Genomic DNA, 15,114 nt, shown 5'->3' on the forward strand with positions numbered 1-15,114 from the left:
GGTTGACAGTATGTATTTACATTTTAGACAACACCAAAAAATGCCTGAGAGAGATTAAGAGTGGAGCTTAAGTATAACATTTCCTCACAGTATCAGGCATAGGGATCTGCACCTGTTAGAAAAACTGTGAATCCTGCCACAAGTGGAACAGCAAAGAACAGCATGTCCTATAGTAGGTCTGAAGGTATAATAGCATACTAAATTCCATTGTTATTTATAATAACAAATGTTTTTTGTTAGTTTTACTTTTCAGTTTCTAATTTCTGAAAGTATCTTACATACACTGTGAGTAATCTTCACAACCATTTGAGCTGGGTTAACTGAGTCAGGAAGGTCAGAATTATTGAATGAATGAATGAGTGAATGAGTAAAACATCACTAGCTTTAACGTACCTGGGACAGTCATAGTCTAACCAAGTTTCAATCCACAAGCATTTATTTACAATTCTGAAAACTTCCACAGAATTACAAATGGGACAAGAGTAGTAAATTACTATTTAGATAAAGAAAAAATACAAGTTAGCACAACCTAGTTTACAAACTTACAATTAGGCACATTCAATTTGGTGCTAAGTCATAAAATATTCTTTTGCAATTTATGAAAAATATCCAATAGGCATGTAATGGCCAAAAAGTACTAATGATACAAATATCTATAGACATGACAGTGTACAAATTGTGACATAAATCTATCAGAAACTAGAAAATCTATGTTGGTCCTATAGTTCCAGCTTGCTAAAAGATACAGGCTTTGGGTGGGAACACAAAAAAATCCAGACCTGGCCATAAAAGGGTTGGCAGAAAGTATGGGAACTAGCAAAGAGTAGGCCTCTGGATGGGAGTGGGTCCAACATGAGATAAAACAATGCATTAATGGGTATGTAGTAGGCTGGGATGGAAAATATAGGAGCAAGGGATATTTGGAGAATCAGACAGCTAAGTATTTGACACTAACAAAATCTACCAGTATCCCATAGGGCCTCAGGTACCATGCAAGGGTTTGAGGGATTCCAGTATTTAATTAAACCAAAATGTGACAATGGGAGGAATTAAGGACAGCCTCGGGGTAGATGAACTGCGGATGTTACACCAAGACATGTCTCAGTTAACCTGATGGGTTCAAAATGCAGGAAGTGGGTATACGGGACAAGACAATACCCTAACTGTAAGAATAAAGGTTTAGGTCAGGGTAGGGCCTGATGTTGCTAAGTGTTGAAATAGAGCTCTTTAGTTTCTTCCTCCTACATGTAAGATTCTTTAGAGGTTAAGATGATGCTCAACCTGCAAGCTAAAGTTAAACGGCTGGAACTAGGGAGAGAAAATAAGTTACATAGGCTCGGAACCAGGAAAAGCCTAACTAAGGGTTTGCCTAACTAAATAGAATAGAATGTTGGAACTGAATATTTTAATATGTAAACATTTTACTGATACCAAAATGTGTCTTACCACACTTCCCCCAATCTCACACCACCCACCCTAACCTGCAGTAGCTATGGGTCCCTTGATTTCCATGGAAATACAGAGAAAAGAGACACTGATCTGGCTTGCAGGTATTTAGTAAGTTGTTAGCCTCACATCACATATTAGTATCATGTAAGTAGGCTATCTGAAGTAGGAAGCTCAGGGGAAAAACCTTGAAAAACACTTAAAAGCTTAAGCCACATCTCTGTACTACAACACCTTTCACAATTTCTTCTCAGATAAGCATCATCCCCATCAGTGAAAAAACTAATATCTCATAATAGGAAAAACAGGCCTAAAAATTAAATGTGTGTCTTTGGAGGTCCCATCTATGGGATATCTTCCTGGTACTAGAAAAGTCCCCAGAAAGATCAATCTTTTCACCCCTCCCTGAAAGCTTACCACCAAGGAAAATGACTAGATCCATAGATTTCCTCCCTCAAACCAGCCTACCTCACATATAGATCATTAGCAACTCAGCCCTTACTCACATCACCACAGTCACAAGAGTGGTTAGGGAGCAAAGCACCAACCACGGGAACTAAAACAGAGGCAACCCAGGCCAAGCTGGGCTGATGGCAGATGTCTGCTCCTTACGCTTGGGTGCATAACGCGACTCACCGCAATGCCTTTTTCACAGACCCTTTTTAAAGTTTCTCCACAAAATCCAGCAGGTCAAGTTCGTTCATGATGCTTCAAGATAAACGATCGTCAAGAGAAAAACATGCAGTATGTCTTACAATGTTGGAGTCCTTAAAAATATGACAAGGAAATAACCATGCAGACAAAACCAGAGCATTTAAAAAAATCTGTATTCTACAAACGTACCACTGAATGCTATTAATAAGGTACTATGAGAGAAAACAAAATGAGAAATATATGTAAGACTGTTCCCTTTGGTGTACAGAATTCATGGCAGTTGCTGCACTATCGAGCTACTTACATCTATGACTGTCTGTTCTGGTAATACAAAATGAGGCCAAAGTGTGTCAACTTGTTTCCCACAGAAACCAAAAAGTCTACATCAATCTCTTTTCTCCTGTGCCCTTTCACCTTATCTGCTCCCAGTTCTCCATGAAATGTCCTCTTCCTTCTCTAATTATTCTCCTCTTCATTTTGCTTGGCCTTGCACCCAAGCATGCAAGACAGAGAATCCTAGAGGTCCAAGATTCTAGAGTGGCTGTTTGCAAGGGGGAGGAGATTACAGTAACTGCCACACTGTATATACTTCTGTGCAAAGAAAAAGGGACAGTATTCAGAATGTCTCTCACATATAAAGGAGCTGGATGGCAGGATACCTGTGTGGCCCAAGGAACTTCTAGTTAGCAAATTATGGGGAAAAAATTGCAATCAAAGGCTGGAAGAGGAAAGGTTTGCAACCAGCTCTGTCTCCTAGCTCTCTGGTATTTGCGTCCAACGAGCAGAGTCTATTTTGTGAAGCATCAAGCACTGAAAAGACGATTCCTGCTGCAGGAAGTTGACAGGAAGTAACATCCATGAGGGTGAGAATGCAAGATCAAGGCTTGTCCTAGAAACAATGCCCATAATGGAAAAAAAAAAAAAAAAAAAGGAAAGCAGAAGAGAAATGTAAGTCGCAAGTCCAACCTGGCCCAGCCTGGCCCAGCCCAAGGAAGGTAGGAGTCAAGGAGACGAAACTGAAAGAGAAGAGCCTTGGACCACAACACTCTCCACAAGGTACACTCAACAAAGTTCACCCTACGCTTCAACCAAGTTACAAAAAGAGCTTCTTAATCCCTACTTTTGCTCCTTAAAAGCTGCTATAAGTTCACTAATTAGACAGGTATGATTTCAGAACAACTGTAATAGTTCAAACTAGATGGCTCTTGCCTTCCTAAGGATATTAATTAAATAAGATATATATATATATATAGCTCTAAGTATATGATACATGAAATATAATACTCTCCAGGATATAGGTAACTGTTAGTAAATTATATTAATGAACGTCTGTAAGAAATGTTGCAATGATTTCCCTCATGTAAGAGCCTGGGGGAGGTAAATCTGTCTTCTAGGATTTCCTCCCCAGAGCTCAGAAATTTAGGTGTTGTTTTAGCTCTCCTACACTCTCTCCACCCAACCCCGCCTTCCTGTTGGGGATCGGACCTCCCTATTGGCTATCTCATACCTTGAAACTGCCTGCCTCGTGACATCATTCTCCTACATCATCACAAGTGACCAGTGAGCAGTAACCTGTGACCTTTGTACTGCACACATGCGCCGTTCAGCTGCAGCCACTCAGACATCCTCTGGTGTTGCCTCCTCATCCCTTGTATCTGCAGTTGATGTTTTCTCTTCTTCTCTGACCACGTCAGGTAAGAAAAGAAACTTTTTAAAGTTTTTCGTTAGGTTTATTTTGCCCCTAAATTTACTAGTAGATTCACAATAGCATGGAATAATGAGGGAAAGTACTGAACTAGAAGTCTGGAGACCTAATTTCAGTTTTGACTTTGGCATTTACTATCTGTGTCACTTTGGACAAATCATTGACTGTCTCACAAAGCCTGATATTTTCCTTATCTGTTACGTTAGGATACTACATTGGTTGATCACTCTGATCCCTTTCTTTTCTAATATTGAGCCTTAAAGGGTACCCATGTAGAAAATGAAATCAGAGACTTCTCAAGAGTGTTTCAACAGAAACACAGAAAAACCAGGTGACATAGAAAACTAGCAATATACAGCAAGATGTTTCATCTCTAAAGGTCTCCCTCCACTAATATGTCGACTAGTTGAAAAGAGAAAATAGGGAGAGAGGATGGAGAGTACTGGGCTATAGGGAGGCACAGAGTCAAACGTAAGGAAGTTTAGGATTGTTTTCATCAGCACAGGCCAAGAGGAACCAAGAGATAGGATAAAAATATAAGAATGAAGAGGGAAAGCATAGAGGAGCTCTCAAGAAAAATGTAGTTTGCAATGGAATGTTGATGGGAAAAAAAGATTTTAAATTAAAGCAGAAACAGCATAGAGTGAATTCTGCTCAGAGCAGGGCAAAACAAAGTTGATTGTAGCAAATCCTTATTTTAACAGACTAAGAGGAAAGTAAGGACAGAACAGGGTATCACCAGGAAAGGCAGCTTACCAGAAAAGTCATACTCAGTTTTTTTTCTTTTATTGCCTCTCTGAATACAGTTGGCACTTGACAGTTTTGAATATAAACATTTTAGAAATACGTCCCAGAAATGATGCTTCCTATATACAAGAAACCAAAGTGGTTATCTAGGGTTCTGCTTTTCAATGTTTGATTCTTTCTAATTTTTCAACTATGTAGACGTTTTACCAATTAAAATTTTTAAATGATATCTTCGAAATTGAATCAGAAGGACTATTTCCTTTGTGTGATATGTAGCTTCTAAGGCAAGGTTGCTTTTCATCTTTACAGTTCTTTCCTTCCTAACACAGAGAGCACATTGATCAACAGCCATCGTTCGTTTTTAGATCTTAGCTACCTAAGAAGAAAAAGAAAAATTCAAGCCCCACATCTCTAATTCCAAATTGAGGGAATTCGCTGGCAGTCCAGTGGTTAGGACTCGGTGCTTTCACTGCCAGGGCCACGTGGCACGGCAAAAAAAAAAAACAAAAAAAAAATCCACATTTATCTAGAACAATATTGTGGAGTCCTTTTGATGTTCTTACATTTGAAAATCTTTTTTAATTGGATTCTAGTGATGATGGTTTTTTTAGGTTTTGGGATGTCATCTTCGTGGATGTTGAAGATAATAATAAGATAATCTAAGTTCTAGGATAAATACAAAAACCTTCTTGATACTTTTTAAGCTTCCTTTCTGCTTATTGTATGTTTCTATTCTTTGAAATATATATTTCTACCAGGCTTAATACCTGTTATTGCTGGGTAAAAATATGAATGAGCACAATGAAATTCTTTTACACTTATTATTTTGCTGTCTGCTTTGTACCAGTTTTCATTGAAATACTTGTCTGCATATATTGTGGCCCCCTATACATTTACATTGATTGAATTTTGTTGCTTGTTATGCATTTTTACTGATATATCTTCTCTGTCTGTATGTATTGGCTTGGAATTCATTCAAAATCACCTTCTATCGTGTTTTTTGGTTAATAGTATTCACTAAAATACAGTGGGCAAAATTCACTTTCATATTATTGCATGTATGGTACAGAATGTCATTTGTTAGTAAACTCATTATGCTTTGACACTTGCCACATACCCCAGTTTTCATAACTATGTATTTTACATTATGTAATATGTTTTTCATGATATTTCTTTGCCTTTCTAGAACTTATTGTATCTTCCTCCATATAAATCATACGCAATATATCAGTTTATTCATGTATTAATTATTACTGCTATTATTATTGGTGGTGGTGTTATAAGCACTTTACAGATGAGTAATCTGAAGTAATCAGATAACTTTTTTCTTTCCAAAAGCACTTAAGAAATTCACTTTCAGGTAATCATTTTGAGGTGAGATAAGAAACCAGGTTTGAAGAGGGTAAAAATGACTCTTTAAATTTACCAGTTGGACTGAGCTATATGTGAACTCTAGGTAATAGCGTGGGAACTGCACAAGCAAAGTGAGACACTGAAGATTACAATGGTAATAGCCGTACTGTTTTCTAACGGACGAAAAAAATGCCTGTATTATAAGTCTATTTCTCCTGCTTTCTGGCACTATCATGCTCAGAGTAGTGTCCTGGCAAGCAAGTCAGGATACTTAGGTTCTGAAATCTGGTAAGGATACTAACATAATGAGAGAACTTGAACAAGTCAACCCGACCTCTCTGAGCCTCAATTTCCTTCCTCATGAAATGAGACTGTGAAAACAGAAGTTCTCTAAGACCTCCTAGTTCTAAAATGCTCCCAGTCTAGGAAACAGCATAGAAGTCCATACTAGTGCAGGCTGAAAGGAAAGATAGGTCAGGGAGAAGGTTGCTTCCAGCCTAGAGAACAATGTCTGAACCACACCACTTGGGTCTACTGCCCATCTGTGCCCAACATGGGAGCACAGGCAGCTAATACAGAGGACTGTAAAACTGCTCAGTCCTTGCAACCATCATAACGGTCTGATATTTGGTTTCTCAGTAAGTATCGACATTACAGGTGTCTGGATAGCAAGAAACTTAAGATAATGCTGTTCCTCAAACATAGTGAGAATTTATCAATCTCCCTGATGTTTTCATTACCCTCTTGTTCTTACAGAAAATTTCCAAAATCCATCTCGACTTGGAACTCTGAATTCTCTGCAGCACTCTCATCCTGGGGTGAGCAATGCAACTTCCCTAACAGGAAGTGTCTGCAACTTCTCCAGAGTCTCTGCTCCTGCCGTCAGTTCGGCATCAGCTACTGCTACCTCTTTCCAGACACTCATGGGTAGCGCCTACCTTCACCAACAGTCTAGCACAACTATGTTATCTGGAGTTACTGACCAGAGCCAGACGTCCACTTCAGCTGCTTCCTATCCGGGTGTTCTTGACTGGGACATCACAGGAAGCACCGAAAAGAATTCTCCTTCACTCGGAGACTTTACTCTGGCAGTCACTGACCAGCACACAGCTGCTTCCTTCATGTTTATGGCAGCCCAGTATGATAAAACTGCAGACACCAATAACATGGTCCCTCTATATCCATCACTTTTTGCCAGGCTTGCTCAGGGAACACCATCTCAGATTCCAAATCAGGGACACAGCCTGTTACTTCCGTACCAGGAAGGAAGCCAGGTATATTACTATAACCAAGGCACATTGGGGTCTTTACTGAATGGAGAACTTGGCTCCTGCCTGCAACCCTATGGCTCTTTTTCATACACAGGAAGTAGGGCCTCTGTGCAACCAAAAGTGGTAATGGTACTAAAGGAGATTCAGCCCACAAATATCCAACCACCAGCTTCCACCTCTGGAATCTACTACCCTGTGTCTGCTCAACCCGTCACAGAAACAAGTTTTCAAGGTGAGTACAAACAGCAAGAAAGTTGAACAATGAGGTCAGCATTCAAAAGTGGGGTCAAATCTACAGCTGGGAAGTGGTGTACAGACAGGTAGAATTTAGATCCTGAGCCTTTAATAACCACTACCTTCGCTCAGGGCTCTCTGGTTTTAGACTCTATATAAGAACACCTAGGGCTTCCCTGGTGGCGCAGTGGTTAAGAATCCGCCTGCCAATGCAGGGGACACGGGTTCGAGCCCTGGTCAGGGACGATCCCACAGGCCGTGGAGCAACTAAGCCCATGTGCCACAACTACTGAGCCTGCATTCTAGAGCCCGTGAGCCACATCTACTGAAGCCCACGCGCCTAGAGCCCGTGCTCCGTAGCAAGAGAAGCCACCGCAATGAGAAGCCCGCACACCGCAACCAAGAGTAGCCCCCGCTAGCCGCAACTAGAGAAAGCCTGTGCACAGCAATGAAGACCCAGTGCAGCCAAACAAATACATACATAAAATAAGTAAGTTCAAAAATAAATAAATAAAAATAAATTTTTAAAAAAGAACACCTAATTCAGGTTGGAAGGTGGGAGGGACGCTCTAAATGTCATCTATGCTGCATGTACAAGAACCCCGAGAGCATACCAACAGGTACCACATTTTTCACTGCTGTAGCCGATCATTCCCCCTGTACTACCACACTGTATCACTCCCTTCCCTGATGTACTGCCACAGTCTCTTTGGAAGGTGTTTCAGAACTCTTGTTATCATAGTGCCAGTTTTACCGTCCTCACTTCCCTAATTTATACCAGGATTTAAGACCTTGTGGTCCGGGATCCTGTCCAGAGCAAGCAGGCTAAGACTCTGTCCTTGTTTATTTATTTCATCAGGAAGGGCTCTACTCCCTCTCCTAGTTCATGGTGTGAAGTGTTCTTAGCCTCTCAGGAAAGTGGGGAGAATTGAAAGGACTCTATATGAGAATGCTAGGCTTTGTAAAACATTTCATTTCTTTAAAAAATAAGACTCATTTTTTATTTGACTTTGAACAATCCTATGAAATACAAAGAAAGCCAAGAATCGGTGACATGAAATGATCACCAGTAAGAATTACAACAGTCACCCCTTATCTCGTAGCATAGGGCACTGTCCGTGATCCTTAAGAAGAGTTACTAGAAATGCCTTGCCCATCTTGCCCCTAAACACCAACACATCAATCATGTACCTTGAAAGGTACATGAGTGCTGTGTTGGTGTTTAGGGGGAGCATCTCACTTACCAGGGACTGACTTCTACCTTGATTCCTTTGTAGGGATGGAGACTTCCCTGGTGATGAAAAATTCCCTGATATTGCCACCTCCAAGCCAGACATCTTGTGTGACACAAACTCAAGAACTCCCCAGGTCCTGCAGGAGCAGAAATATCCAGATACTTGAGAGTAACCCACCACCTGAACTTGGGGACATTTCAGGGACAGCTCCAGTCCAGAGTGCCAGTAGTCTCCTGGCCCTGCCTCCAGCTCCAAGCCAGGGACAAATAGAGAGTGAGCACTTGGAGGATATGAAAACCAAGCTTTCAAAGCCTCTGGATGCCTACAGATCCCAAAAGAAAACCAAGAGCCTCCACTACTCCCTTTAGAAATCCCTGATATTCAGCAGCTCCTGGCCTGCACTGATGCATCCCCTCAGCCAAGAGGAGCAGCTGCTTCTGAAAATCCTGATCTGGGAAAGAACAGCCTGAGTCTTGAGGACCCAGGGACACCTAAAAATGGGATGGAATCTAGCAGTGGTTTTGCAGACATTACTACACTGGCGGAGGATATTCACCTTCCCCAGCTCTTTAATTCTTTGAAAGATCTTGATCAAACCAAAGGTCCCAACGTGATCAAAGCCAAAGACACCAGAGCCATTAAGGTGAATCAGGTGCAGGAAAAGCCAAGTGTCATAAAGGTTCCCTCTGCTCAACCCAGGAAGAACAAACATAAAGCCTCTGAGACTATCATGGTGCTCTCAAGGCCAAAATCCAGCCAAAGAATCCAGAGTGCCTGTTAGGGGGAGAAGTGCTTCTATGCCATGCTGCAGTCAGGGACAGCGCTCCTGTGACCACGGCCAAGCATTCCAAAGGCAAACCTCAGAAAGCTGCATCCAGAAAGATCAGCAAAACGAAGAGCCACGGGCAGGAAAGGACCTCAAGGACCAAACGAAGGAAGAAGGCTGAAGAGAAAAAGCAGTCAGGGAACAAAGTCAAGGCAGAAGAGAAGCCAACAATTCCCCAGACGAAGCGAAGGAAGCAGCAAACTGAGCTTATCCAAGAGAGCTTTAAAAAGCCTCGAACCTCCCTAGGCATGTGCAGGCTGGGGTCTGTGAAGGTTTTTCATGTACTGGGGGAGAAGAATGATAAGAAAACTGGGCTCTCTTCCTGTCGGGTCTTGGGAAATTCAAGCAACCCTAAACACCCCCAGCTATCCAGCCATGGAGGCATACCCCACCTGAGGGTAAGAGTCCTGAGAAAACTCAAGTCAAAGCCCAGAAACCAGACAGCAGAGCTGAGAAAGAGTGTCCATCTCCATCCCAGTAGGAGCTGCCGCCTCCTGGGAAGGTCAAGTTGATACCTCTGCCATTTTCTGCCTGGGACAAGCCTCAATCTCGACTTGCTCCGCGGAGGCCACAGTCTCTGGCCTCACATCGGCCTGCTCTGGCTGAGTGTGCCCGTCCTGTTTCTACTAACTCAGCTCAACCTCCTGCAGTGAGTTCATCCCACCCAGCTCCTGCCTCTTTGCCAGGTCCTGCCAAACCATCTCAGCCAACTATGACTAACCAACCCAACCGGGTTGGACCGACCATACGCAGCCTAGTGTCCCTCACTCTGCTGCTCCTAGGCCTGCACCCTACGGAACTTCATCTTGCACTTCTCTCCAGTGGGAGCCTGTTCCCCCTGCTGTGAATAAGCGCCAGTCCCCACCCAAGCTCCAAACCCCTTTCTACTCCAAGACTTCAGTGAGCAACCAGTTCCATGGAGGGAACCCAATGTTCCTGAGCCAGTAATGTCAAAGCCCATCGAACACGAGCAGAGGCCAGAGCGGGAGGCCATGAAGAGACGGGCTCAACAAGAACGTATTGCTGCCAAATACACCTCTTTGGGGAAAGTGCAATTTTTCATTGAGAGGGAAAAAGAAATGGAAATTGCTGACTATTACAGATATGTAAAGTCAGAGCTGCTAGGAGTGTTGGTGCCACCTTGGGGACCAGCTGCTCTTCCATATACAGATAAGACAGGTATAAATTTCTCTATTTATTTTGATATATTTTAAAACAATAAAACTGAATAAATAAATGTAATAGAATTCATAGGTAATAAAACTTTTGAATTTTGAGATGCTGCTAACTGTGGTGTATTTTTTGTTTGTTTTTTGATGGGGTTGGAATCAAAGTCTGCATGAGAAAGGAAGGACTGAAAGTTGGATGGATGAATGAAGTAAAGGGGTAAAAACAGAGGAAAGAGAAAGGAACTTGGCCCAGGGCTAGGAAGGCCAAAAGACATTTATGGATTTATGAAAGGAAGCAGGAGTGAGGATGAAATGGCAGAAGTAAAAAGCAGGGTCAGAGGTCAGGGGTAAAAGAACAAAATTTGAATAGAGTTGAAGATGACAGAAGGTGAGTCTAGGTTTACTAGGAGAAAGAAAAAGTCTCTTGGGGAGGTTGGCCTTAAGTCTCACAACCACCAGATAGGTATTTAAGAAAACAGGAGGTTCAGCACACATCTCTGAAAAGCTAGAGTTGCCTTATTCAGGTGTGATTATAGTGGGGGATAGGGAAATCTACCAGAGAGGTGGCTAGGGCTCAGAGTTATCCTAGGGGCAGCTGACGACAGGGGCACAGCCAAGGAACTGCTGCATCAGGAGGCCCACGAGCAGGGCCTGATATGTAAATCACCATGTACTCCACACCTAAGCACCAGGGCAGCTAATGCACTACTCAGTTAATCCTGGCAACGACAGGCAAGGCCAGTATTCCTGTGCCACTTCACTTAGAGAGGTGCAGCAAAGGGCTGAGGTCACGTCGCATGTGGAGGTACAAGGCCTCAATTGCAGGCCCAAATGCCTCCAAAGTCCTCAGTATCTGCAAGTGCCCGCAGGCGGCCAACCTGGCTTTCAGAGCACAGCATCCTGAGGTTACTGGTGGATGAGATCAAACTTCTGGACAGGCCTAAATATTATCTTGAGGGGCTTCCTCCATTGACCAGGGTGCATGCCGCCTTCTGTAAACATCACCATCAACTGAAACGCACGAGAAAAATCCGACGGAAGCGTCCACTCTCACGGGTGAGAGCGGTGGGGGCACACACACTGGGCAGCCACTCCAACAGCCGCAGGACCCAGGCGCCCAGTGGTTCACGGGCTCCCTGGGAGGCCTCGTGGGGCAGGACGAGGGAGTGAGGATGGGAGAGAGCGGCAGGGGTGGGCGTCAAAAGGAATGCAGTGGGGAGAAGGGAGAGATGGAGACAGTGGATAGTGGATAGTGACCATGGGAAAACTGGCAATGTTCATTTTCAACATTAATTTTTTGAGATGTCATTCACATGCCATAACATTCACCTTCTGAAACTGCAAATTCAGCGTCATTTCGTACCTTCACAAGCCTATGCAACCATCACCGTCATCTAACCCATCACGTTTTCATCACCCCACAAAGAAGCCCCCGTAACCATCAGCAGGCCCTCTTCATCCCCTCCTCCTTCAGTCCCTGCAACCATTAATTTCCTTTCTGTTGCTATGGTTTTGCCTTTTCTGGACATTTCATGACATAATACAAATGGGACCACTGTGTGTGGCTTCTTTCACTTAGCATAATGTTTTCAAGTTCGTCCATGTCGTAGAATGTGTCAGTACTTCATTCCTTTTTATGACTGTATAATATTTCACATATAACCACATTTTAAAAATCCATTTATCCATTCATGGGCATTTGGTTTTTTTACACTAATAATCTCCATTTATTGACAGTTTATTCTGTGCCAGGCAACACCAGGCTAAGTTACTGACCTTATTTCACAGATAAAGAGGCTTGGAGAGTGTGAAGAGTTTGCCCAAGATTAAGAGCTAGCAACTGGGGGAACTGGGGTTTGAACTCAGGCGAACTTCAGAGGTAATAAATTCACATGACAGAACATTAGAAAAGGTCCACAAGGGTATTCAACGAAAAGTCACCCTTTTCCCCACGTGCCCCAGCCACACATTTCCCTCCTCAGAGACATCTGCTTTTGCGATGCTGTGGATCCTTCCAGAGAACTATTTATACCTCAACATGTATGTATCACAATTTATTGACTAATCTGTCCCAATGATTTGAAATGTCACTTTTATGGTATAATAGATTCTTATACATATTTATATTACTTTTCTCAGAGTTGTCCTGACTTGTTTTTGCCTATCTTTTATGTTTTCCATTTCTCTAAAATCCTTTTTATCTTCAAAAAAATTTTTCCTTTTCCTGTTTGTTTCTCTTAAGGCATTATGTTCATTCACTCGTATGATTTTATTTAAATGATTTACTTTTGGCGATGTCAAGTATTAGTTGCAGCATGTGGGCTCTTCGTTGCAGCGTGGGGGCTCTCCCTCACGGCTCGTGGGCTCTCTAGTTGTGGCGCGTGGGCTCCACAGCACGTGGGCTCAGTAGTTGCGGCGTGCGGGCTTAGTTGGCCTGCGGCATGGGGGATCTCAGTTCCTCAGCCAGGGATCGAACCTGCATCCCCTGCATTGGAAGGCAGATTCTTAACCACTGGACAACCAAGGAAGTCCCCACTCTTGTATTATTTTAAATTTAGTCCTCATTTCTGAATTTTTTTTCTTTTATTTTGAATTCTGTCCTGAGTTCTATCATCTTACCTAATATTCTGGTTTACGCAGTTCCTTCATCTTTTTTTTTTTAATTATGGTAAAATATACATAAAACAAAATTTAGTACTTCAACCATTTTCAAGTATATAATTCAGTGACATTAAATACACTCACAGTCATCGGATGAATGGATAAAGAAGATGTGGCACATATATACAATGGAATATTACTCAGCCATAAAAAGAAACGAAATTGAGCTATTTGTAATGAGGTGGATAGACCTAGAGTCTGTCATACAGAGTGAAGTAAGTCAGAAAGAAAAAGACAAATACCGTATGCTAACACATATATATGGAATTTAAGAAAAAAATGTCATGAAGAACCTAGGGGTAAAGCAGGAATAAAGACGCAGACCTCTTAGAGAACGGACTTGAGGTTATGGGGAGGGGGAAGGGTGAGCTGTGACAGGGCGAGAGAGAGTCATGGGCATATACACACTAACAAACGCAGTAAGGTAGATAGCTAGTGGGAAGCAGCCGCATGGCACAGGGATATTGGCTCGGTGCTTTGTGACAACCTGGAGGGGTGGGATGGGGAGGGTGGGAGGGAGGGAGACGCAACAGGGAAGACATATGGGAACATATGTTTATGTATGACTGATTCACTTTGTTATAAAGCAGAAACTAACACACCATTGTAAAGCAATTATACCCCAATAAAGATGTTAAAAAAATTAAATAAATAAATACACTCACAATGCTGTGCGACCATCACCACTATTCAAATTCAAAATAATTATGTCTAAAGATTGAGCAGGACCTCAGAAAGATGGAGGCAGCAGCATAGTTTCTGAATCTCTCCAAACCCTTTCATGGAAGAAGATCAACTAAAACCAAACACCCATAGGTGGCATTTATCAGCATTTACCTTTTCCAGAACTTTTTCACCATCCCAAACAGAGACTCTAGAGCCATTAAACAGTAACTTCCCATTCCCTCCTTGATCCATGTTCTTTCATCTTTTCCACTGTTTTTCCTAACATCTTTTAGCCCACTTTGAAATAATAGGTTACAGTTTTGATCTGTTTTGTGGACCTGTCTTTTCCAACTTGATTTTATTGTCTGAAGAGATGCTATTCTGCTCCTTATTCTCTTTTTGCTTACACTACCTCTGTATGGGATTTGATCCCAATCCTTTTCTTTTATTGATTTTTGGATGAAAAAAGTTTTAAAGCACTTTGAAAAGGAGGTGCGAGGCCATGTGGAAACGTGTTCCTCATGGCTGTTTCATCAATGCTTCACTTATACTGTTTTGAAATAACTCTTTTCCAGGAGGCATAAACCAGTGGGCTTTATCATTGTACAGAGTTCAGGGAAACGACCCCACGAAAGCTGATCACCTTAGCAAAAATGATTTAGTTATGATTTCACCCAAGATTGGTCACCAACCAGCCTGGGAAACTCAATGAACCAGAGACAAGGTATAATGCCATCTTTCCTTCTCTCTGCCTCAGCTCTCAAGGATTGGTCACCTACATGTTATTTGTAATTATTAGTTGGTTTCTGTTCATAATTACTATCAGAAGATACAGCACTTATGGGCCTAATTACATTGCCCGGCTACACACCATTCTTCTTCATTTTGGCTTCCTGTCCACCAGCAGGAACCTGATTTATTTTTGTTCTCCCTTCACCACAGCCCAGTAATTTTTGTGAATGACTCTCAGTCTCGCCAGAATCTGTATCTCTCACTCTGCCGCAACATCCCACCCCAACATTCGCTCCCTGAAGTGTACTCTAGAAATTTAGGTAAACTGGATATTTTGACACTGTTCACCATCTCTTATGAAACCAGAAGAAGAGCAGCTCTCTTATGGAATGACGGAGAACTTGCAAGGATAAAA

General features: G+C 42.2%; 1 pseudogene; it reads left to right on the forward strand.

The window, feature by feature from the left end:
- Window positions 1–6,639: 6,639 nt before the first annotated feature.
- LOC101285020 (uncharacterized protein C2orf78-like) overlaps window positions 6,640–15,114 on the forward strand; it is a 28,325-nt pseudogene continuing 19,850 nt past the window's right edge.

The sequence above is a fragment of the Orcinus orca genome, chromosome 13, assembly GCF_937001465.1.
Source record: "Orcinus orca chromosome 13, mOrcOrc1.1, whole genome shotgun sequence".
NCBI lineage: Eukaryota > Metazoa > Chordata > Mammalia > Artiodactyla > Delphinidae > Orcinus > Orcinus orca.